The following is a 26,476-nucleotide window of genomic DNA, read 5'->3' as shown; positions in this document are numbered from 1 at the left end:
CATCGAATCTATCTTCTCTTAATCAGGTAACAACATCTAATAATCACTTCCAAAACTAATCAATGAGGACTCATTACATTTATTAAAAGTCTATTCCAGGAACCATGTTTCTGATGACTGGACACCTTCTAATATCCAGCCTAAACTTATTGAGGGATAGCTTGTCTATTTGATCTTGCACCAACACTGTCCTTTATGTAAGTATTTCTTCTTCCTTTCATGTATTCAGGAATTTCTTGTTCCTTTCACGGACCCACTAGGTCCAACAAGTCAACCCCTTGCTTTTTTTTTTTTTTTTTTTTTTTTTAATGTAAGTGCCTTTGCACTGCCTTAAACATATCAGCAGGCTTCATCTTCATCTGTTCCTGTTTCAATTCATAGTTTAATGAGAAGACACCCTGTATTTCAGATGATTTTGTAGAATCATAGGATAGCCCAGTTTGGAAAGGACCTCGAAAGGTCATCTGATCCAACTTCTTGTGGGAAAGGGAGGCTAGATGAGATTATCTAGCACCCTGTCCAATGGCATCTTGAAAACCTTCAGCAATGAGGACTCTACCACGTCCCTAGGGAGAGAGTTCCAGTGACACATTGTTCTTATTATAAAAAATTTCTTTCTTGTGTTGAGAAGAAACATCTCCCTTTTTCTCATCAGTGTTCAGGAATGATCCTTTTTTTCTACTGGAACTATCTTGTTTGTACTCTCATGGAAACATAATGTCTTAATTATCATGTTATTAAGATTTTTTCACTTCCAATCATATCCAGTTGAGGAAGTTTAGATAAAATTCTTGTTAGTCTTTGGTAGACAAATTGTTTTAAATTTGTGGCACTATATGCCACCCCATATCTAGAATATCTCAGTCATTAAAGTTATTCATTTTTTCTTTCGTATTATCTATATTAACAGATACCTCTCAGTTTTGTTCCATGACAAACTGAGTTGTCTTGCTGCTTTATTTTGTCCAGATTCATTAATGAAAATACTACACAGGATCACCTTCTAGACTGGTCCTTGCAAAACTCCTCTACTGATATCCATTGAGGTCTTCCAAAGGTCTCTAAACACCAATGCAAGTAATCATTTACTCATGTGGGTGTAACCACTCACACTCATTTGACGTGGTTTAGTAAATATTATTTATTTTCTAAATATTATCTAAATTTACAGATGCTGAAAAGAAACTGAGAACAGATAAGTGACAACTTTGAGGCCAGACATAATCTGAAGTAAGAACTGGCATCAAATTCTGACTGATTTGGACTAAATTCAGACAGACGTAAATCCATATAAACTTTTATCTTTTGGGAAATAAGTGCATTCTAGAGGATGGATTTATTTTGTATATATTTACCATTTCTAATATAAGCAGAATTTCAGATGACACTTCCTTCAGCAGTAGGACATGCTTAAGCCCTCCAATTACTCTACTTAAGAGAGCTTGAGATTGATTTTTGTTTAAGTCAAATTAGAAATTAATGCACTCAAAAATTCAGTGCTGTTCACAGAACAATGCAGTTTAATGTGATGGCACTCACACTTCTTTCTGAGGAACTTGGTCTAAAAAATTATCTGTTTTTCTGAATTCAATATTCAATTTCAATAGTGCAACGTAATATATACTTAATGAAAATCTCAAATTGTCAAAATTACTATTTGGAAGATTAATTGCTGTAAACTGATAAATACATTCACAGGACTGCATGTTATTATTTCCAAGGAATTCAAACTGCAGAGCAGCATGTTTTAAGTTTTTTTGTAAAAGAACAGCTAAACTCATGTTTAATTTAATAATGCAATAAATCTACAAAAAAATAATTCACAGGTCTGCAAGGTAAATTTTTCCACAGCTTTAAAAAATTGACTGTTATTAATTAGTATGGTACTTTTTCTTACATTTCAGCACTTATGATGCAATGGCAGACTGTGCACAAATAAGCTGAGTACATATCAGATCAGTTTTGTTTTATTTATTTCTTTTACTGAGGTCTGTTCTGTATAACTGTCTAGAGAAAAATTCATATACAATGATGAGCTATGCAGAACATCATTTTGTATATCTGCCGTGTTTAATTTTCCAGCAAAATGTATGAAAAGCCCCAACTCTAATATTTTCTTGAGTTGCTAAAAGAGAAATCTAACAAATCCTCCTTCTTACATAACCAATATGCAGTTTGTTTGTTTGTTTAATGAAAACACCTCCCTTTTTGATAATTTGTCTGGTTGTATCTTTTTAGGAACGTATAGAACTTTGGTTGCACAGTTTGCATCTCTTATGTTTTAAATTTCTCTTAATAGTTCTCTGTTTTACAAAAGTTTAAGATAAAGCTTTTTAACAGCCATCTGTTTCTTTTGGCCAAACTCTTCTCTTACATGAGGTTAATGCTATCCTTGTTGCCTCAAACAACAGCTTCAAAAATTTACATTCAGTTTAGTCCTAGTCTTCAGTTTCCTATAAACAGACAAATTAGAGCTCCATGTCTTTTTTTTCTTTAATAATTTTTTGTGGTGTATCATTTAGGTCTTCATAAGAGAATGGCAAACTTAGGCAGCACGTAGTCAGAAGATAATTCGAGATTTATACTAATAAGCTTGTCAGCCAGATCAAAATCCTATGCAACTAAGAGTTATACTTACACCTGCTTGTCCCTGAATGATAAACATACAGTTTAAACCACAGAAAAAAAAAATGAGTGCCCAATTGTCTCTGACTTCACACTGACCAGCTGTGGTAGATTTTCACTTGTGCACATAGCCTATAACATTCCTGTTCACTGGCAATGCTTAGTTCCTATAACACATTCTGTAAAGCTGTGTATAATGTAGATTTTACATTGCACAGGGAACTTGCCATAGTTTTAAAACAGCATATTAAATGACACTGTATGAAAGTGATTTTGTTTATCTAGGTAGAAAAGTGTTTTAACGTTCTCCCCTAAACACATTGTTAATATACAATTTTTATAGTAGAATCACTCTAATAGTCTAATGAAATAGTTTAATTAAATGACCTTCATGTTCTGGACTGTAAGAACAAAAAATACCTGTTAAGGAAAAGAACCTGGCATACATAAAATCAACTGATGCTTTTACATTTCTGTATTCCTTGTTTTCAAATTTATTATACACTTTTCCATTTCTTTCAACACAGGAGGTAGTTATATGAATTTTCTCAATTTTTCATCATTTTCTAGTTCTGCTTAGATGTAGCAGATCTAATTCTTTCAGGCTGATGCATTTTTAATTCAATCAGCTTTGACCCAAAGGAGCATATGAATGGCCCAAATGAGTCACACCAAAAGTTATCTAGTCTTTATGCATTTCAGATATATAAATTTATATCTCATTTCAGGCAAGCACTTAAGGAATCAATGCCCAAGGAAGAGCAAGGAAAGACTGTAGGATATTTCACCCAAGTACTCCTTGCATGCATGTAAATCAAATATGTTTTAATGTGACTATTTAAATGCCAGTAACATTACATTTGATTTACCTGTACATAAATACGAGCTTCAAGATGACTGATTATTGTAATTTTCCTAATGCAAGATGTTCTGAGCCATAATCATCTAACTTTCTGTGATGATTGGTTCCTGTTTTTATGTTATATCATCTTTGAGCATCTTCTCAATAATCGGTCTTAAAATCTGAAAACATCCTTGAAGTATAATATTTAAGCCTCTCTTGGAAAATAGCAACAATTTTTTATGAAGTTGACAAAATTGAAAATTTATTTTGACAAAATTAAAAACCAGTGTGGAATAAGAATGCTTAGATTTGTCAGATCTTTAATGATGAAGCTAATTAACCAATTTGCTGATTTTACAGATGATACACCATATTCTATAGCTTCAGGTGCCAGAAGCCTGGAAAGCCTTTTCCCAGTCAGCAGGTTGCATAACCATCTCAAAAGGAGAAATATCATGCTTCTGTTATGATACCTTGCATTCAGACTTATTATTTTATATTCTACTATATTAAATTGCATTTCATTCTATGTTGGCAATCATCAAAGATCTGAATGACAAATAATAGTTTATACTATGTCATATTGGTTTTTATCTTGAATGATTTTAAAGAGCTAAAGGAACAAAACAAACAAAAAACGCTCACCAAACCTGCCTCCCCACCAAGAAACGAAACAAAAAACCCCTTAGCTATGCCTTTTCTGTGCTAAAGTAAAGAGTTTTGCTTCCCACAGTGTGTTAACCATGCAAGCAAATTCAGAAGACCTGATATGCCTCCAAAAGTGATTTATGTTTATTTTCTGAACCAGAGTTCTGTGGAGTCATTAAAAAAAACCACAAACTGTTTGTGTAACTTAGTTGTCTTCTGCTTATAAACTCAGGCACTTTGTTGCTTCCTCTCAAAGCCTAAAGCCTGTCCAGGTGAAGCAGGAGTGTGGACACAGCAGAAATATAACTGTGAGACACATTTGCCATGTATTATGGGTCCTGAGGTATAAGGCAGAAAGAAAAAAGATTGGTTTTGAGGTTCTACTGTGCTCTTAACAAAAAAACAACCAACCAACCAAATTATTTAACTGGAGTAAAAGTTACAAGAACAAATAGGCATCATCTTCCCAGAAACTCATGATCCCAATTTTGCAAACTGTGCATATAAACAGAACTGAATTTTAAACACCAAGAATTTTAAAAGTCACTGAACCAGTGTTTTTCAAACCTGGTATTTTATGACATAACTATGGGACTTTAAAAATTCATTCTGAAAAATATTTCAAAGTACTGTAATTTATACTCTCTAGCTACAAAGAAAACTTTTTATATCAGGCAAAGGTTAGATTTTGAGATTTAGAGCTCAGGCTGTCACTGTTTCTTAGCCAATAATGATTTGCCAAATCATTAGTTACTTTGCACTATGTCTTTATTTTAAAGGAGTATTTAAGCCATTTGTCTCCACCCACCCTTTTTTCCTCCACAGTATCGCATCTACAGCATCTGCCATTATGTCCTATGATAAGAGAGTGAGCACCATGGTGGCTGTCTTAGTAGACAGGCTTTAAACAGTAAAACTCAATGCTAGACACAAACTTGTACTTAGAATGTTCAGAGACATTAAGGAACTACAAAATGCAAACATTTCTGTCATTATTTTGAATTTCACGTATTTCTACATATCTGGATTGAGTATTTTGAACTGAAAAATAAAAAATATCTTAAAGGAATTCCAATATCTTTTTTTTTTAACTCATTAAAGGAAGTATCAATACTAGTTAAAAAACAGAGCCACACTGCATACCACTTTGTTTCCTAATATGCCTGTATTTTCAGTTGAATTCCTCTATTAAAACACTGGGCATCTTCAGAGGTGTTACAGGAAGTTTATGAGATGTGACAAGACTGCAGTGTATGCTGTAGTCACTACATGGCTTATTGGCATACGGCATGTTTTGCGCAATTAATTAGAATCTCCTTGATATAGAGAAATACATGCCAGATGTTATGACAAATATACCCTCTTATTTTATTTAAAATATTCATATGATGAATATTAAAATATGATTGACATTTGTGTGAAGCCAGAATGTCTTACTTTTTATAAAACAGTGTGTAGGACTGTTGTATGATTTTCGTTATTGTTCTGTTATAATATAAAAGGAATAGAAAGACTGTTACAGAGGGAATTTGATTTTCTTCGCTTTTAAGTTAGCATAACCAAATTTCTATATTCAGCATTTTTTCTCATAGTTTTAGTATTTGTGTTTTATTGTGCTCTTGCATAATAATTTTTTTTTTTCTCTAATATTCAGGTAAAGGTAACCATTGTTCACCATCTTTTCTGTTATGATGAGCTCTGGTTTTTTGCACAAAATGTTATTAAACAGCTGCTTATTATTTATTCCTCAGAAATTTACATGACAATACTCAGTTCTGTCTAATTTTACTGACTTCAAAGAAGGTACAGGAGATAGGATTTAGTTTTAATATCTATTATTTTAAAAGATTGCTGTCACGGTACTACTTGGAGATTCTAGGCAGATGCAGGACCCCATTGGGTAAGGTGATACACAATCACAACAGAAGTTATATCTTGAAGAATAGTATTTCTGATAATTCATTTCATATTACTCAATCTGTCAGCGAGATTTTGAGAAATTAATTTCTAAATGATAAATCTGAGAACATTCAGTTCTATTTGTCTAAAATCTGGTGTTTAATGCTAGAGGCAATTTAAGGTCAGCAAAAGGCAATACTTCTGGGTCTGTTGTGATTTTTTAGTATTTGTTAGCTGTTTTGTTCTTATGCCCCATAGCTATCTTTTAGGTAAAGGTATTTAGTTGTATGTGTTTTCGTTGGTTTTATGTGTTATTGTGTACACTAAGAAGTTCCACATACACAAAGATTCCCAGACAAGTTAGCCAAGAGTGCTATGCAGTAGACAAAGTTCAAGCAACTTCATGTTAACTAACAGCAGCTGGCATTATTCACCTCTTTCATTCAATATTAGGAATAATAAAAAACAACACAAAAAAGGCACAGTGTTTTTATTTGTTACTAGGACTATGAGTCTTAACACTGTTAACAACTATATAGACACTAAACTAAAATACTATTAAACCCATCTAAATTAGATTAGGTAACTGTAAAATAGTCATATATGCTTTTAAATAGGTGTATGTAATTAACATGCAGCTTGGTATTTCATATGTAAAAAAATTGTAAAACCATCCAAGTTAAGAGAAAACTTCTGAGACATTTTTGTCCCACCAAAGATATTGCTGTTAGATGTTTTTACTGTCTTTAAGTCCAATTTTACTAATGATTTGACTTGTGTAAGATTTGCTATTTCTGTATTTTTCAGCAGATATTGGTTTTGTAAATTATAAGTCAGCATGGAGTCTTATGACTCTAAATCAAAGTAATTCCATTTCAGATTCCAAGATTTCAACTGAATGTTATAGCCACCTAAAAGCAATACAGCCCACAATGACGTTTCTATATTCAACAGTCTTGATAGCTAATTTAATGTCCTTTACAGAAACACATTGCCCACAGTAAATTAAGATCTTCTCAAAACATAACTTCAGAACAGAAAGTCATCGTATTGGCCTGTACATGAGTAACACATGCAGACAGTATCTATGGGAGTAATATATGACAATATTCTTCACCTGTAGCACACAACATTTTATGTATGAAGACAGACATTTTGGGTTTTTGACATTTAGGCATTTCTTTTAGGGGGAGTTGAGATCCCTGAATCTCTTCATGTAAGTAAAGGCAACCCCAGAGAAAAACTGAGGCAACCTTACTCCTGAGAGCTGCTCACAGGTCTCTCCTCTACTCTTCCCTACCTATTTTTGTACTTGTTTTTACAGAAAAAAGCGATGTTCAGGAACAGAGACTTAAAACCACGTGCCTTCTTTTGCCCAGCATGTACATTGTACTTTCTGAGTGGAGACTTTTTTTCCATCTTTTTGCAAACTCGCACAAAACTTTGATCCAAATTAATCAGCCCTGTCATGTGAATGGACGAGTCTCTTAATACCAATAACAAACACAGAGTCAATAAATCTTTAAACCTGGAATGATATTCACGTATGGTGACTGATGCTCTTTCTCTATACCTTGATGTTAGAAGAGATACTTAAAAAAGAGAACCTTTGACAACTCTTATTTATAAGAAATTACAGATGAAAAATCAAATTGATGAAGATACTTAAGAGCAGAGACAGATATGGTTTTTTATGAAACAATATTTACATTTGTTTGTAAGCCTAGAACTGCCCGATTGCCCTAATATTTCTTTGTTCTTCTTCCTGCCTGCCTGCCTGATAGCCATGGTCCTGTAAGTCTTTGCATGCCTGGACAGCAAGTTTAGCCCAATCTTAGTGAATTGCTGGCTCTTCTGTCATTATGACACAGATAATAAATCTGTATTTATTACTGTACCATTACTTAGAGATAAACTGTTTGTCCCTAAAGCTCTTAGTACTGTCTCTGTTACCATGTCCCAAAACTATAGCTCAGCATGGCCACCTCGAACCTTGAGCTAGAGAGGCTTTTTCTGTTGGATTATCTTTTTCATGTGTACTTTATGGGAATGTATATATCCATGCATGCAAAAACACAGTTCCAACAAAAATAAAAATAAATTATAATTCCCCTGCATAAATGGATAAATAACAAAGAAGGAAAGAGTAAAGAGTTTGACAATGGTCAAAGAGTCTATGAACTGCCCAAAGAGAGTTTGTCTCCCAGCAGTATTTTTGGATACAAAAAGAATTTAGTGTAAGGTGAGTGGAAGTAATTTTCTTACTTCCCAAATAATTAATCAAAGGAGATTCTGGAGTGTTGGTTTCTCCTCATATTTCTTTCAACAAAGAAATCTTGTAAAATACTTAATGTGGAAAAAAATCAAGCAACAACTGAAGTAACTTGATATTAATTCGCCTACTAGCTACGAATGAATATGAGTAATAATTCACCCACTCTTTTCATTCTCACACATAAAACATTCACCTGATTTATTTATTTATTTATTTATTTATTTTCCCTGAGGCAGATTAGAAGTTGTCTCCTCTACCTCTCCTGTGAATGCATTAAGCACAAGACTATACTGCATTCTGAGTTGGAGCTCTGTAGAATCGCTTTGCCAGGAGAGATTAGACCTTTTTTATGACATAAGATACCAAATCATTAAGAATGAGGACAATTATGAATACTTAGTCTGATGCTAAAGATTTAGTGTTCCAGTCCTCGCTCTGCTTAACACATATTTCTGTATCTCTGTAAGGAGACTGAATGCCCATGGTCATCTCTATATGATCCCATAGGACAGGAATTAAGTATTTATCACTGCAGACAGGGGATGCAGAGACATCTCTCCCTCTTTGTGAAAACACAGCTTGTCCTTCACAGGTTTCACAAATTCCAATTTGAATTCACAAATAACCTCGTATTCTAACACATCATACTCTATCTAAGCACAGAAGTTTTTTTCTTTATCTTTTTTTTTCATGTAAAATAATTTGTTTTGCTAATCACTCAAATGATTACCTTTTCTTTTGTGCTAATTTCTTGGGTGCACATTCTGTTTCCTAGTGGTTTTTACAAATAGTATATACTCAGGAGAAGACTATTACTGCTTTTTGGAGGTGGAAGAAGTATCAGTGAACTGAAAGGAACTGGAAGAAGCAGCATTACAGAGATAAGCACTTTGTGAGTGTTGAGCAGTGTACAGGTGAATATCTTACTTTATAATTACCAGTAGAATTTACTTTAGAGTATCCTATATTTATTCTAGAAGTCTGATTTTAAGATATATGGAAAAAATGCATCTAGCCTTGTGACTTAAATTACAAAGAAAGAAAAGCATTACAAAGCCAAACTTAGTGCTGGAATTTGTCATGCCGAGCTCTGGCATCCGTTGTGTGGATAAGCACTTTTCCTAAACTAAGGCCATGATTTCTTAGTCATGATATAATTGTCTTAGGTTAAATACATCCGATTGTCCCTATATGCAATATTATGTCTACCCTAATTATTTACCATCAGCAATGTAAGTCATGCAGCATCTTTTAAGATCACCTGGAATGCTCAGCACTCTCTCTGTGACAGAGCACTCCCCTTATAGTCTTTTGTCGAGGACTGTTATGGAACCAGAATTGTCTCGACATTGCCGTTCTACTGCCATCTTCTGGCTTCGACATCCAGCCCCCGGCGAAACCACCACAGGGAGCCCGCGCAGAGACCAGGGCACGAAAGGCGGGACCATGAAGTGCACGTACGCCTGCGCAGAGACCAGGGCGTGAAAAGCAGAAGTGCAAACTGCATGTATGCAGAACCGTTCTGCGCATGTGCATGGCCCTATAAAAGGACCGCATGCACCTTTTGAGGTCCTATCTTTTTCTTCTCCTCCTACCCCGCGCACTCCTTGGAAGCTGCTCCTGCGGACACAGAGGCTGGACCGACTGGACCTTTGATCGATGGGATAATGCCGGACTCAGAGTGGCAGTAGCTAGTTCCCCTACGTGGCTCTCTTCTCACCCGCCTGAGCACGCTCTTTCTTTCTTTTTCCTCTCGCCTGCTCTTTTGCTCGTTTTGGTTTTTTTTTCCTTTCTCTCTCTCTCTTCCCGCCCCCCGTCTCCCTGTCTGGTCCTCACCCCTTCGTTCACCAAAATAAAGTCAAAAGGTTGTATGGCATTTGACTTCGTTAGCGTCTTCATCTCGTCCTTGGGATCGTATTGAAACCTCCCCCGACATTGGATCGGGACACCTTTGCACGTTTATCTCTGCACTTCGCAAAGCACTTTGAAGCACTCACTACAACCATGTCAGAAGATAATCAGATATCACAAAGTTCAAAAATAAAGAATGTATTCAGCAGAGAAAAGACAGTCTACAAAAGACTGAAGTCTGTATGTTTTCCCCAGAGGTACAGTAGAATTCTTCTCTCACCTACTCTCAGGCTGTCAAGGAAATGATAAGTAGGTAGATAGGTAAGTGGACATACAGGTATAGGCAAGAAGAGTTCTTTCAACAAATCAGAAAAAGGAGAGGAAAAAAAAGGGAGAAGACATGAGTGTCTTGTAAAGATCAGTAACAAGAACTAAAAGACAAACAAGTCGAAACATTGAGCACGGTTTGATAATAATGAATAAAGAATGAGTTACTGTAACTGTTCCTATTCTGAGTACCAAGGGAAATAAATTTCCTTACAGATAATAGCTTTTTTTTGTTCTTGTTCTTTTCCTTTTTTTCTTTTCTTCTGCCAGCAACATTCTTTATTTTTGTTTTCCTGGATTTTATTTTTCCTTGCAAATATTTCTTCTGGTTTATTGAAGCTGAGTACATATTACTCTGTAGTAAATGACTCAGGTAGGAAGGGGTCACTAAATCCTGACAGAAATGTCTCCAGACAGATTTCTTTGATGTAAGACATGTTCAACAACTAACCTAAGGAAAGTTATTGGATATTTCAGTTATATAGAGATGAAGAGGAAACACAGAAAATATGGGATTGCCAGTCATACATGCCAAACTGTTTTACTCATACTTATCTCAACACACATGTGATGGTAAAAAATCTTGCTGAGTATCACAGAACCACAGAACAGATGAGGCTGGCAGGCACTTCTGAAGAACAATTAGTCCAAATACCTGCTCAAAGCAGGGAGACACCTAGAGCAGGCTACCAAGGGCTATGTCCATTCATATTTTTAATATCTCCAAGGATGAAGACTCCACAACTTCTCTGAGCAACCTGTGCCAGTGCTTAGTCACCCCCAGAGTAAAAAAGTGCTTCCTGATTTTCAGAGGGAATCACAAGGGCATGTTACTGCCTCAGGGTCACCTTGTTGCCCACCAGGATCCCCAGGTCATTTTCTGCAAAGCTGCTTTCCAGCTGGGTGGTCCCCAGCTTGTACTGGTGTGTGGGGTTGTTCCTCCCCAGTTGCAGGACTGTGCATTTCTCCTTGTTGAACTGCATGAAGTTCCTGTCAGCCCGTTTCTCCAGCCTGTCCAGGTCCCTCTGGATGGCAACACAACCTTCTGGTGCATCAGCCACTCCCCCCAATTTTTTATCACCTGCAAACTTGCTGAGGGTGCACTCTATGCCATCATCCAGATCATTAATGAAAATGTTAACAGTGTTGACCCCAGTATTGATCACTAGGGTACATCCCTGGTGAATGTCCTCCAGGTGGACTTTGTGCTGCTGATCACAGTCATTTGAGCCTGGCTGTTTAGCCAGTTTTCAGCTTACCTCTCTGTCACTTGTCTAGCCTTCACTTCATCACTTTGTTATTGAAAATGTTATGGGAGATAGTATCAAAAGTGTAGTATAGATTGCGTTGAATTCTGCTAGTTGCTTTTATATGGTCATCTTCCTATCCTCACCATGTTTTCAAGGCTGTATAGATGCAGCTGCAATTTTTCCACGTTTATGACACACAACGAAGGAAGTAAATCAAATAAAAAAGAAGTTAGATATTTTCACGGGAATCACAGAAATAAGATTCTTACTTAAGATTTATTGGTTTTATGCTAGAGAAAATCTCTTCTGCCATACAATCTCATTATTGTTTAGTACAATTTTTGAAGGTAATATATGGCTTCAGATCTTGTAACACAGAAATAAATATTATTAAAAAAAAAAAAAATCAAGCCCTCCTGCTCCGCCCAAAAAAACCCAAACAAGTACAGTATTTCTTTAACATATTTTCAATATGCAAAATTTTTGCTTGGCCCCAGCTCAGTTAAGTGTTCTATCTATTCCATCTATGACAGTTCCTATAAGAAAATTAAGAAATAAACAAACAAACAAACAACAAACCCTATGTCAATGTCTTTATCCTTGAAACCTGAAAATTATCCCTTTGGGATGAAACAAACAAACAAACAAAACCCATTAAAGGAAGTGTTGTGTGTGTCTGCATGGAAGACAAACCACATGATATCATTTTGATCAATATGGTGCTTATGAAAGGTGCCCTTAAGACCTCTGGAGACCAGCATTTTCTTTTATTCACATAACCAGCTCAGTGAAAATGAAGTGTGTTTCCCCATGTTGTCTGCCCTTAGGTCTCAACTCTGACATGCCATACCTGCAGGTGTGGCTCATTTAACCCCTAGGAAAAGAATCTGAACACAAAAATTGGTTGTATGATGACTTCTGTGATGTAGAAGTCAATAATGTTTCACACAGACCAGCAGTCATCCTAATTACTTTTAGCTGGTATAAACCTTAGCTGAATTTGAACTAGTGTCTTGCAGATGAAAGGCTTAGCATAATGTAACTGACCTCTTCCAGTCCTTTGCCTCAGCTACTGATGATGTTCCTTTGACCTTGTAGGAAACTTTTTTTATGGGTTTGGAAAGCTGGTGGGTGTCAGAGCCAAAGTAAGACCGTATTTCTGCAAGCCATGTAGCAGGTGGTCTTGCAGTAAGCAATGTTAACATAAAGAAATCTTTCTATCACGTTGGATGAAAAATAACATTCAGCACATTCGAAGTATTCATTTCCACCTAGCGGTCACTCCTGCAAGACAATAGCACATGTTGGGCTGGCAGTTTTCTTCTAAAATGACCAGATATCCAATCTTTTTTGGTTTTGCTGTTGTAAAATGAAAACTGCATTCTTCTTCCAAGTATTTATCTTTAAAGAATATTCTAAATTTCTCACAGTTCTCTGTTAGTTTGACAATACACAATCAACTTCTGCTGTCCTTTCATGCAAGCACTAACTCATTGTGTCCTTGGGAATATCATGGTTGTATACTTGCTGTAGTGTCACAGACAGAATATATGCTAAAAGGGAGAATGCCTGCAGCTAAGGATAGACGAGATTTCTGTTTATGACTTAGAATCAGAATCTGATCTATCATGTATTCCTCTGGAGCTTTAACAGCTAAAACCACAGAGCTTTCAGGTTTTGCTGACTTCTGAGTGCTATCTTATAATTTATAGCACGTAGACATAACTGAATCACTTGAGGTCCAACACTCTATTAATAATTCTGCATGTTAGACATCTGCCCACACAAACATCATGAGCTATAGCCTATGTATTCACACTTACTGAAAGACTTGATTGCAACCAGATGGTACTTTAAAAGTTTGGGGCATCTCTAAAATAAGTGAGGATGCTTGTTGAGGGTTGTTTTCCTGCTGCTGATCATAGAGATAACACGTTAAGGCTTTCAAACACCTGCTGTTTGTGTCACAGTTTTCAAAATAACTGACAAAATGAGGAAGATCCTTATTTTATGGTTTCATTATAAGTAGTCCTTTGCAAAATGCAATTCAGCATGATTTTAATTCTCCAGCATCCAAAATGAAGTTTCACAACAAGTTTCAATTGCTGTAGCAATTAGCAGGATGGGGAGTAATTTTCCTTTTTCCATTTTTTTTTAGTTAACAAATTAAATATTTTTATTTGTCAGCATTGTCAGGTACATTTTCCCCTGAACTTGTCTTTCCGTTTGTCTGTGATCAACCTGCTGACTCATAAGGATTTCAGAAGGGTGTTACTTTTTTTCTGCTTAACCTGGGTGCAGTTATAAATTCAACTGCTGCTTTCATCTGGGATCTTTTCCTGCAGTATAATGCTAACCTGTCATTCAATCAAAAATCTTAATCACTAACCAATTATTCATCATGTGATTGCAAGTCTCCACAAATTCTTCTAAGGCTCATATTTCATATGCTACAGGCAGCTACTGAGAAGAGAAGGGTAACATTGCATAGTCTGAAAGTAACCATTTTGCCCACGTTTTAGCCAGATGATTTTGGGAGCCAAAAGTGTTTGATTAAGTTTATAAATTCTGCTTTGGTTTTGGTTTTGGAAACTTTTGCATCATGGTTTCATAAGATCTCATAGCTGAAAGACAGTTCTAAAAGGTATACCATGCTGCATGTCAACATGTGGTACCAACAACCATACTATTATTCATTTCAGTGACAAAGCCCCAGATTTCATGTCTCTTCAGCTCTACGTACAGCATTCTTTTGGGGATAAGAGACAATAATTTTCCTAACTTGAAGCTAAGTCCTCAGTACAGTGGTAGTCTGACCAGTGTATACTTCATTTAATTTCTTTTAAGGTGTCTTTGAACACATGAAAGCAGAGACATTGAAAGTTAAAACTGAAGATGAACTGAATGTTCAGTGACAGCAGTGTCCAGGTTTCTTGTTCTGCAAGAAGTTCTGAGATATCACAGTAATCTGTATTTTAAAAGGCAATTGGAAAAGATAGGTATTTCCTTTTCCCACATTTTGATGAGAATTAAATGGATTTTCTAAGTTCTGTATTTACAAAGTTACTTTTTTTTTTTTAATTTAATATTAGAAAAAAAATACCCATTTTAGAAGGCAAAATGTAAATATTCACTTTCCAAAAAGGCAGGAGCAATTTAAGGCAGCTTTATCAGAATGTCATGTTCCACGTTTTTCCAAACAAACGTGACTCCAAACCACATGTTTCAACAAAACAGGTTTATTTTCCCAGAGGTGGCAGAGGGGAAGTGTATTTCTGCACTAGCTTGATTTAAGACCACAAATCAACTGAATCTCTACTGCATGCAAAAATAGAATTGAGAAGAACCAGTTGAGCCTTTGTGCTCAGTCCTCCATGACTCCAGGCAGCCTTATGAAGGCCTTTCAGTCTAGCAGAGTTAAGAAAACATCTACTACACATAGTACTTATGGGAGTGCATACACACACACAAACCACCGCACTCAGTATTTTGACGAAGTGCAAAAGACCAAAACACAGAGGATGAGAAAATGAGAGATCAGGAATAATGTTTCACACCTTCACGTGCAAAAAAAGTTGGATGCTGATGATTACCTTGACGTGTGATATATATATATATATATATGTACCTCACTGAGAACAGCCATAAAAAGAAGCTTTTAGGCTAAAAAAAAACCCTGATTTAGTTGTGTCCTGGGTTATACATTTCATTCAATTGGATAGTTCAATATGGAACAATAGTTAGAGAAAACGAAAACCAAAAAACATTCCCTGTGGGGAATCTGATGTGCAGCTGCTTTGTCTTACTACCATGAAGGTCCGTACCATAGAAAAGAAACTTAAGGTATCATTCATTTGGCTGCACAGAACAAATTTATTTACTTATTTATTAATTAATAAAATTAACACATATTTAAATTGAATCTCTACAGATTTGTTGGCTTTTCTTGAAGAGTAGAAACTACAACCCTAGCCACTTTTATAAGACAGGGGACTATTACTTTATAAAAAAGAATTTTTAAAAAAATTATAGGAACTGAGAGATCCATATGGTATAGGTTTTTGATATGAAGCTTTCACACACACAATTTAAACCATAATAACATTACTATGTTTTTCTCAGAATGAAGTTAAATGCATTATTTTCCTAGTTTCCATTATTTTCACAATGAAATCTCTATATCTTTGAAGTTTTCCTTAGCTAAAAAAAATAAATGTTTCACTCTTTTAATCCTAATCTGTTGGGGTTGGTTAAACTGGAAAATTGAGGGGCAGGAGGAGGTGTAAACTGGAAGCTGGCCAAGTGGGTATAGGCTGGAACATCCTTACAGGCTGGATATAGGCCTGAAGAATCATTCTGCCTGCAAAGTTATATTTAAAGGGTTCCACCAATTTTTTAAAAATTATTTCTTAATGCATATTCCTTTAGTGATAATAAAAGCACTTTAGCTGTATATCTGATCCAGCCTTGAGCTGAACATGATATATAGGACATTAACATTTTTAATAGTTGTTGTAGTACCTGTTTTAAAGAGGTGTTCTGCTTAACAGAGACCCATTTACAAACAATATGTTCCTATCCTCATTTTTCATTCTAGGCATCACTGTCCATAAATACTTTTATGAGTAGAACAGTTCATGTTTTCTTCATCTTTTAGTTTCTGACATTATTCTTCCAGTTCTTTCAATGTGCCTGTGAAAGAAGAAATGAGGAAGAGCGGACAGATGCCAGCAGAGTGATGAAAGTAACAGCAAACATAATATCCTTCAGCGTAAAGAAAGGCCCTACCCGACATAAGCCATGCAAGGGTTTGTGTTTAACTCTAGATGATGCCTTGAATTAAGCAAGATGATGCTCTGAATTAAGCAAGAATTTCTCTATCCCAGCTTGAAAAAAAAAATCAGCATTATACAATGGGAAACTGCATTTAAGACATGTTCATCACAGTGGAACAGGAAGAGGCACTTAAGGACAGTGGAGTGGAAAATAAAAGGCAGATAAGTGTGGTGGACCAGGCAATATGACAAGACAAGGATGGGCTGGGTAAGCAAAAAGCTTAAACAAAAGTTCTGAAAAGCATCAAAACAAAATGTGGAGTTTACTTTCTTACTAAAAGATTCATCAGTTTAAAAAAAAAAAAAAAAAAAAAAAGAAAAAACAGCCTTGTGAGGAGTTTTTCTAGGGTTTTAATTCCTAAGTTATATTCTACTAAATTTCAACCTAAATTCTACTCTATTTAGATTTTTTTATCATATGCATATCATATATGTCATTTTTTGGGGAAAAAAACCACCCAAAACCTTAATGGCTATGGAAATGGCGGAATTTAAAATGTTAAAGATGTTTCACATCTGAACTCTGTCATTGAAATTCGAACCTGATACAGAGGTTGGTGAAACATACTGCTATGCTGGGACTAGAAGTTATTTTTTTATTCAGAGGAGTGATGGCTTCTCCACAGAAAGGAGCTAATAATCCTTAACCTTTATCTCCTTTCCTGTGTCTCTCTTCTTCCATCACTGGGAAGACAGATGACAATGATAACTCCATTGCTTTCTCATGTGCTATGTTGTGCCCAGATGCTTGATTAGTTTTGCTTTTGACCTAATGCCCACTAAAAATGAAGATAAAATTGAGTTCAAACTTGTGTTTCAGAGGTCAAAGACCAGAACTTTCCCTACTAACTACTCAGTCCATTGTTTTTCTATCACAGGAGTAACACTGGCTGCACTACTTGGTTACAGAATTTTTAGGCAATCTTTTTAGAAAGCACAACAGTATAAAAAGGTTATGGGGTCTCAGCCTGCAGAATGACACTGCATTTTGGGGGACGATTACTAAGGACTATCATAGACTGACATTTCTAGTTTTAATATTTGCTAACAAATATTAGGACAGCACTAAGTATTGGAATGAAGAAAAGTACAAAATTGGTAACATTTTCAGGGGGGGGGGGGGAAATCTGTTGTACAGGCAACCACATTATTAGGCTTATATTGATCAAAGTAAAATTTTGGTTTACTTGAGCAAACCTGGGAAGAGAATCCATTGTAGAAAATTTACAAATCATCTTTCTTCAGCACTAGTATAAGAACTCAGAAGAAGCCATATTATATGTATTTATAATATTTCCATCAGTAAAGTACTTGGTTGTATTTTCTGCAGGTTACATTTAGGCAACATAATTTCCCAAGAATGAAGATTAAATATCACATAACATCTTCAAAAGAACAATGATGAGAAGGAAAGTGTTAGTGATAGCATAGTGAAGCTGGAAACTACTGAGAAAAATGGAGTACAAAGATGTTATAAAATTATTACAGTGCTTAGAGTTGGATTTTGAAATATTTCTTATTGGAAAAAATTAATCCTGCAATGCTGCAGTAGTTTGCCTCAGCTCATTTTTAGACAGTTAACTTTACACATTAAAAAGATAAAAACTCAGAAAGGGAGACATGATTTGTCTTGTAGGTAGTTAAAAGCTTTTTTTCTGTATACTTTGTACTACTACAGCATGTGGATCGGGAGTACTGCAATTTCCTTGATGAACTCTGCATATAAAAAAGAAAGATATGCTGTGGAAGGAAACAGAGAAGAATTAGGAAAAAGTCTTAATAAGTACTTTTATAAAAATTCAATTTTCTTCTGATAGTCTAAAACTGAATTAGAAAAAAAAGGTGCACTTAAAATATTATCTGCTATGAGTCACTGAAATCTCTAATACCGAAGTAGCTGTATATCTACTTTTATTCCTAGAAAGTCCCACTTAAAGGTAAAACTAGAATGTATGTGATACAGCTAGAAACAGAAAAAATCTTCAGGAAAAATGACACTGAAAGAACCAGTTCAAGAAAACTCTCACACCCTAGAATTATATCTCATTACATGAGTGACTGAGAAATCACTGTCAGAAATGGAAGTAGCTAATGGAATCATCACTAATTCCTGAATCTTCCTGAAATGTGCCCTTCAGTAACCCTGCTGTCTTACCCAGAAGAGGCCTCAAAGATTAGCTTTCAAGCAGATCTCCAGCTTTCCCAGACAATCAGAAAGCAAACACAAACTTCCATGTAGAAGCAGTGAAGAACAAACGTAAAACTGATTGTTAACGGCACACAGGTGACACAGTAGCTTATACACATTCATACAGATGTACAACTAGAAGAATAGTTGGAATGTGTCCTGTGAAAATGCATGGGTAGATTATGGGATGTTGAAGAAGGCACTCCAGACAGACAGCCTTCCAGCTGAAATGAGAATGACTTTTAGAAACATATTTAGCAGCCTCTGCAAGGTCTGACAGCTTATATGAATACTCCCTCATGCTTATGGAGAAAAATAAACTTCTTGGCCATTGAACTGGCCAGATTCATACCATGATATCTAAAACAAAGAGAGGTTTTAAACTGTGACATTAGTCAGGCCCCACAGTCAAGTCATTTCTTCCAGAAAAGAATCCAGAAAGTATAAGAGTTATAGTCTGTCAAGAAATTAATTTCTTTACAGAGCACCAGAATTCACTTTTGATTCCCAGGAAGTTTGTCCTGTTTCTGTAAGGATAACACCCTCACTAATAATGCGATTTTGCATTCCAAAATGCTGTTTTGACTTTCTTAAGGGACTTGGTTTAACTGATAGATTAAGTAACGGTCGTTATAAACCATGGCATAAATTAAATCTCTGTGGTGTAAATTAAAATCTCCCTATGTGGATAAAATTTGGCTCCACAATTATATGCTTCCTAGAACTAACAGGATGGTTAAGGATGGGTACCTGTTCATCAAAAGTTTATCTTTTTTTTTGATACATATATGGATTTCAATCAGGATTCGCAAAGGCAAATTCAAATACATCTTTCAGCAGGAATTATTCTTGTTCTGCTTAAGTAGATTCCAGCTTACTAAAGCAGATCTAATCTCACTGGACCTTGGAATTAAAAAAAAAAAAAACCAAACCACCCCACCCCCCTTTTTTCATTGTAATACCAGAAAATTCAATTCATTAAAACCTACATGAGAGAGCATTTAAACAACCACAACAAAAAATCATGCATATGGCTTTCAGTGGATGAAATTAGATTAATACTTTGCATTATTTAAAAAGGTGACATTTTTGTACATTGCTCTATAAAATAATCTAATATCGTTTTCTGACTTGCTGACGAAAATTGTCACTGAATCCAGTTTCATGAGATGGCATGCATTTAGTTACTTTCCACTTTTCAACGAAAAACAATCACATTGATGGAATATTCCCTTCAGTAGTTCACTGAGCACAGTTTCAAATGATTTTTCTTGGCTAATCATGAAGCAAAATCCATTCAAGATTAGCAAATACCAAAACCTAGAACTGAGAGACTTGTAATGACAATGCATCTTAACAGGAAATAAAAAACAGTCTTTGTCAAGAAGAATATTTTCATGCATAGTTGACAATATCATAAATGCTTTTGTTGTATTTTAAAACATTTAATTGACAAAAGAAACAGTAATCCTAAGCCAAGCAACTTTCCTGAAGGTGATACTGTTAAGAAAGAAATCTGGAGAGACAGATGACATGTAGTACATAGCATGGTTGGCGTCTCAGTATACCTCAGTGGTTGCAGCATGGGAAGCTGGATCAGACTACAAGTGGGGTTTGCTTCCTACAGGCCCATTAAGGAAATAGAAGAAAAATATATACATATTTATCCCTCCCTGCCATTTAAGGTGCACATCTTGGTGTGTGGGGGAAAGCAAGAAATATTTCTCTCTGACCTGCAGATTCTGTATGCTTCTGCATACCCTTGTCCTGCATCGCAGGAGAATCTTACAATGATAGAGGCACTGTTTTCCCTTCTTATGTCTGTGATACTTGCTGTGCTGGCTTCTGGGACAGGATGGCTCTAACCAATAACCAATAACCAATAACCAATAATCAATAACCAAGGTGGGAATCAGAAAGGATTATTCTCTTCCTATGAGACTCATCAGGCAGGGACCCAAAAGTCATTTTTGGTTCCACAGGGCATTATGGAGGCACAGCTGATCTAAAAGGAATACGAATAGATTTAGGAGGTAATGAAGAAATTGTGGCTGTTATCCAGTAAAGAATAAAAGATTCAGCTTGCAGAGTCAGAACTTTTGTAGAATTTTTGTAACAGGACAAAGACAGGACTAAAATCTTTCAACTGAAGGTCCTTCCTTGTAAGTTTTGGGGGTCCTTTGGGGGAAAAGCCAAAAAGCTTAAATGATGGCAGTTCTGGAAGCAGGCTGCAGGGTACATCTACAAGAAACGTCATCTCTGCTCACTGGTGCTGTTACCTAATGAACACTAACTGGGGGGTTTGTAACCTGTCACTTCAGTCCTCCATAGAGTTTCATCCACGGCCTAGCTCTGATACAGTCCAGTTGCATAACCTTGGCTCAGACCTCTAAAGATGTTGCTAAGTTGTAAGGAAGAGCTGTGAGAAAGTTCATAGAAGTGTGTAAAGTAAGAAAGCCAGAACTGCAAGCAGAGGTAAGATTGCTTAAACAGGGATAGTCAGCAACTCAAAGATTCAAGAGGAAGAACATTCACATGGTAAGACAGAAAATCCCAGGGCAAAAAAACAAGGTGTCAAGAGATGTCAACTAGCAACATCAAATTTGTGTTCAGGAGCAGTGGAAGCTCTCCTTCCCCTTCTGCGTGGCCAGCAGAAGCTCAGTGGGGATGATGGGCACACTAAAGCCTAGCCCAGTAACTTGTTTCTCCTTACTATCTTTTGTGCGTGACGTATTAATTGGTTTATACTTTTAAGATTGTAAAGTCTATCTGCTCATGGCAAAAACTGCCCTAACAAAGTAACCTGGAGAGGTATGAGTATGTGGATGACATCTCTATCATTTGCTAAATTATAAGAACTGCAGTAAGGTCTGTAAGTCTATCCCTCTGCCTGTGCTTCATTCATCCACATGTTCTAACTGCTTCTGGAATCAAGCTCTAAACTGGGCTCCAAGTCTCAAAATACTTCTAAATTTTTTACTCTGTATGACAAATGTGAATGACTAAATTGGATTTTGTAAAGGTAAAGCATTTAAAAAGAAAATGATGTCACAAATAGTCTGGAAATCATGGGTCGTCTTAATTTCCTTTTTTAGAAATGTTATATGTGAACATTCTGCAACTTTAACATGAAAAATCTCCAAAAGAACTTCCTTAGGAATGTATCAGACAGATTAGTAGCCCTGGGTGAGACTAAATGGCATTCAAAACAAGGATCCATTAAGCTCCCAAAGGATACAAACAGGCTATTTCACTTTTGTTCATCTGTACTTTGGATTGCATCATTACAATGTTCTATGATATCTGAAAATGAATGACCTGCTATGACACTGAAACCAAAGTGAAGTAAATCTATGGGCAATCTGAAGAATCTTTTCATCAGCAGAGTGCTTGGCCTTTCATTGTCTGTATTGAAAGAAGATTTACTGAGGTTATTGGTCATTTTAATGACTTTTTGCTGTGATATTTCCCCAGATAAAAGAGAGAAATATTTGAAAGAGGCAGGAGGGGAGACAAGAAAGTATCCATTCATTAATGTTGCAGATGCTTAGCACAGACATGATTATATACAGAGATGGTAGACATAAGTAATAAAGATGAAAGTATGTAAACACTCTGGGCAAAGGAATTGGAAAATTTTTAAAATTGTCTATATCTTCTATGTTTTACTGGGCGATGAGAATTATAGAAAGAAATAACATACAATGATGCAAGACTCTGCCTTTCCTTCCTACATTAAGAATTAAAAACAAAAGGTTTTTTTTGTTACAACTTGAATTATAACATTAAGGAAAAGAGAAAAATCAATGAAACATAGTGAGATGATCCCTATAAAAAGGTAGTCCTTAAGGGAAACCAGAACTTTAAAAATAGTGTTGGTTTATTAACAAGAACCATCAAGTAAGTCTGAAAAGAACAATTCTTTCAGATAGGGAATCTGATTTAGCGCAAGATCAGTGATTGGATTATTTATAAAATGTAGCACAATGTACTACTGTATCTGAGATTAAATTAATTAATTAATTTCTTATCTAAATGGCAGCATATGTATTTATTCTTAAAGGAGTTCTGTTCCATATTTGAGTGATAATAAGCGAATTATAATGGATAAAGGTGGGAAAGACTGACATCTTAAAACTTGCTTACTTATTTTTCTCATTTAGTAGCAATATACAGTGTCTTGTGTTATGCATTACATTATGAAATGCAAAATTATTATTTAAGGCAGGAATTATGTAAAATGCAAGTAGGTAAGGTAGTCTACAGTTATCTGCTTTTTCCTCCTGGATGTTGAACTGTGTGTATGCAATAGTGTATGTACTGGCTTTTGGAATACCAGAGTTTATCCTGTTAGGAAAGTTTATCAATTTACCATACTGCCAGGGAATGGAAATAAATTGACCTTTTCTCCTTTCTTTTTTCTTTCTCAATAATAAGGCAAAGTTTCTTGCACACCAACTTCCAACTAAGACCAATTTAACACTGTTCTTTGTGACCCCTCTATGTCTCAGCTGGTAGGAGTGCAGCCTATGTACCCCAAAGGTCCTGAGTCTTGTCTCAGCTGTGGGAACACTGTGCACAAGCTCACAATGTGGTCCCTGTGAAGGATTCTGGTGGGTGATCAAATCAGTTGGTCATGTGGCAGGTAAAATGGAATTGTTATCAGTTTAGACTCTGACACCCTGCATAAAGATTGAGGAGCTGAGAGAAACAAATTACCAACTCTTGTCTCTGTATGACCAGTTGAAACTAGAATTTCTTTTTTTTTCCCTCAGGAATAAGTTCAGCCTGGAAAACACAAGCTTGCTAGTTTTGTATGTTTAAAAATAACAAAGGCCAGATAATACTTCAGCCAACTGGTCTGGCTAGAGATTTCTAAGTTAATATCTCAAAATCAGACCTGAACTTTTCATTTCTTATGTTTTTTATCTCTTTACCTGCAATGAATTTTGTTTGTTTAGATGTGGTTGCTCTTTACAGGGGTGACCTAACTTTGCAAGATGCAAAAACATTACATTTGATATTTATCTGCTTACAAAAGGCACATTTCCTGACAAATATTTTCTATACAGTAGTTACTTTCTGCATTTTAGACTTACAAAGTGATTATGAGAGAACAGAGAAGCATCATTTTCTTCCTGTCCTATCCTGTTTGCTACATTGAGTGCCCACCTTCTTCCTATGCAAAGGTTTCTCTTACACAAGATCACTGAACAAAATTCTTGCTCCTATTGCAATGCAAAAGAAGCCTTTCTTAAAGCTTATTATTTACAGTAAGTTCCAGTCACTCGGTTCTCATTTTCTGGACTTCAAAAAATAGAATAAAACAGAATAGCATAGCATAGCATAGCATAAAACAGAAAGAATAGAATAGAATAGAATAGAATAGAATAGAATAGAATAGAATAGAATAGAATAGAATAGAATAGAATAGAATATTTCAGTGGGAAGGGGCCTACAACGATCATCTAGTCTAAATGCCTGACCACTTCAGGGCTGACCAAAAGTGAAAGCATCTTATTAAGGGCATTGTCCAGATGCCTCTTAAACACTGACAGGCATGGGGCATCAACCACCTCTCTAGGAAGCCTGTTCCAGTGTGTGATCACCCTCTCGGTAAAAAAATGTTTCCTAATGTCAAATCTGAACCTCCCCTGACACAGCTTTGAGCCATTCCCAGGCATCCTGTCACTGGATCCCAGGGAGAAAAGACCAGCACCTCCCTCTCCACTTTCCTTCCTCAGGAAGCTGTAGAGAGCAATGAGGTCACCCCTCAGCCTCCTTTTCTTCAAACTAGACAAACCCAGAGTCCTTAGCTGCTGCTCACAGGACATGCCTGCCAGCCCTTTCACGATCTTTGTTGCCCACCTCTGGCCGCATTCAAGTACCTTAACATCCTTCTTAAATTGTGGGGCCCAGAACTGCACACAGTACTGCAGGTGAGGCTGCAGCAGCACTCAGTACAGCAGGATAATCACCTCCTTTGACCAGCTGTTTATACTGTGTTTGATGCGGTTTGCCCCCTTGGCTGCCAGGGCACATTGCTGACTCATATTGAGCTTACTGTCAACCAGCTCCTCCAGGTCCCTTTCTGCAGGGCTGCTCTCCAGCCACTCCTCTCCCAATTTAGACTTGTGTCCAGCATATATTTTTGGTCTGTTTCCTCTCACCTTCTCTAGACCAAGACTGGAGGAAAGAAAACTAACATCTGTCATAATAGTGAAAGAAATAAGATTTAAAAGTGCATCCCTTTACCAGGTCAAAAGAGCAAAAAAGAATCCCTACCCATAGGCAGCAGTGATGAGCTGTCATAGAATCATAGAATCATAGAATGGTTGGAATGGACCTTTACAGATCATCTAGTCCAACCCCCCTGACATGGGCAGGGACATCTTTCACTAGATCAGGCTGCTCAAAGACTTCTCCAACCTAACCCTGAACTCTGTCAGTGATGGGGTATCTACAGCTTCTCCAGGCAACCTGTTCCAGTGTCTCACCATCCTCATCACAAAGCATTTATTTCTTATGTCCAATTTAAGCCTACCCTAATTCAGTTTAAAATGATTGCCCCTTATCCTGTCACTACAGGCCCTGGTAAAAAGTTTCTCTCAGTCTTTCTTATAATCCCACTTTATACATTGAAAGGCCGCAATAAGGTCTCCCTGGACACTTCTCCAGGCTGAACAACCCCAGCTCTCTCAGCCTGTGCTCATAGGAGAGGTGTTCCACCCCTCTGATCATTTTTCTGGCCATCCTCTGGACCCACTTGAACAAGTCCATATGCTGCTTGTGCTGGGGACCACAAAACTGGATGCAGTGCTTCAGGTGGGGTCTCACAAGAACAGAGCAGAGTGGCAAAATCACCTCCCTCACCCTGCTGGCCATGCTGCTTTTTCTATAGACCAGGATATGATCGGCTTTCTGGGCTGCAAGCACACATTGCTGGCTTATGTCCAATTTTTCATCCACCAGTATCCCAAGTCCTTCTCCACAGGCTGCTCTCAATCCATTCATACTCCAGTCTGTACTGATACTGGGGATTGCCCTGACCCAGGTGCAGGACCTTTCTCTTGGCCTTGTTGAACCTCATGAAGCTCACATGGGCTGACTCCTCAAGCCTGTCAAGGTCCGTCTAGATGGCTTCCCTTCTTTCTACCAAATGAACTGCACCACTCAGCTTGGTACGGTCTGCAAACTTGCTGAGGATGCACTCAGTCCCACTGTCATGGGTCCTAGTGTGGACCCTGGAGGAACATCACTCATTACTGGTTTCCACTTGGACACTGAGCTATTGACTAACTCTTTGGACACAGCCATCCAGCCAATTCCTTATCCATCTAACAGTCCATGCATCAAATGCATATTTCTCCAATTTAGAGGTAAGAATATTGTGAGGTCCTGTATGAAAGACTTTACAGAAGTCCAGGTTGATGACATCTGTAGCTTTTCACTTGTCCTCTGATGCAATCTCTTCGTTATAGAAGGCCATTAAATTAGTCAGGCACAATTTGCCCTTGGTAAAGTCATTTTGGCTGTCTAATCACCTACCTGTCTTCCTTACGTTTCAACTTAACTTTTAGGAGGATCTGTTCCGTGATCTTTCTAGGCACAGAGGTGAGGCTGATTGGTAGTTCCCTGGGTCCTCATTTCTACCCATTATAAAAATGAGCGTGATAATCCCTTTTTTCCAGTCACTGGGGACTTCACCTGACTGCCGTGACTTTTCAAAAATCT

Source organism: Nipponia nippon, unplaced genomic scaffold (assembly GCF_047370975.1).
Source record: "Nipponia nippon isolate SJK-2023a ecotype South Korea unplaced genomic scaffold, ASM4737097v1 scaffold_8, whole genome shotgun sequence".
Lineage (NCBI taxonomy): Eukaryota > Metazoa > Chordata > Aves > Pelecaniformes > Threskiornithidae > Nipponia > Nipponia nippon.
This window is presented reverse-complemented; position numbering follows the sequence as displayed.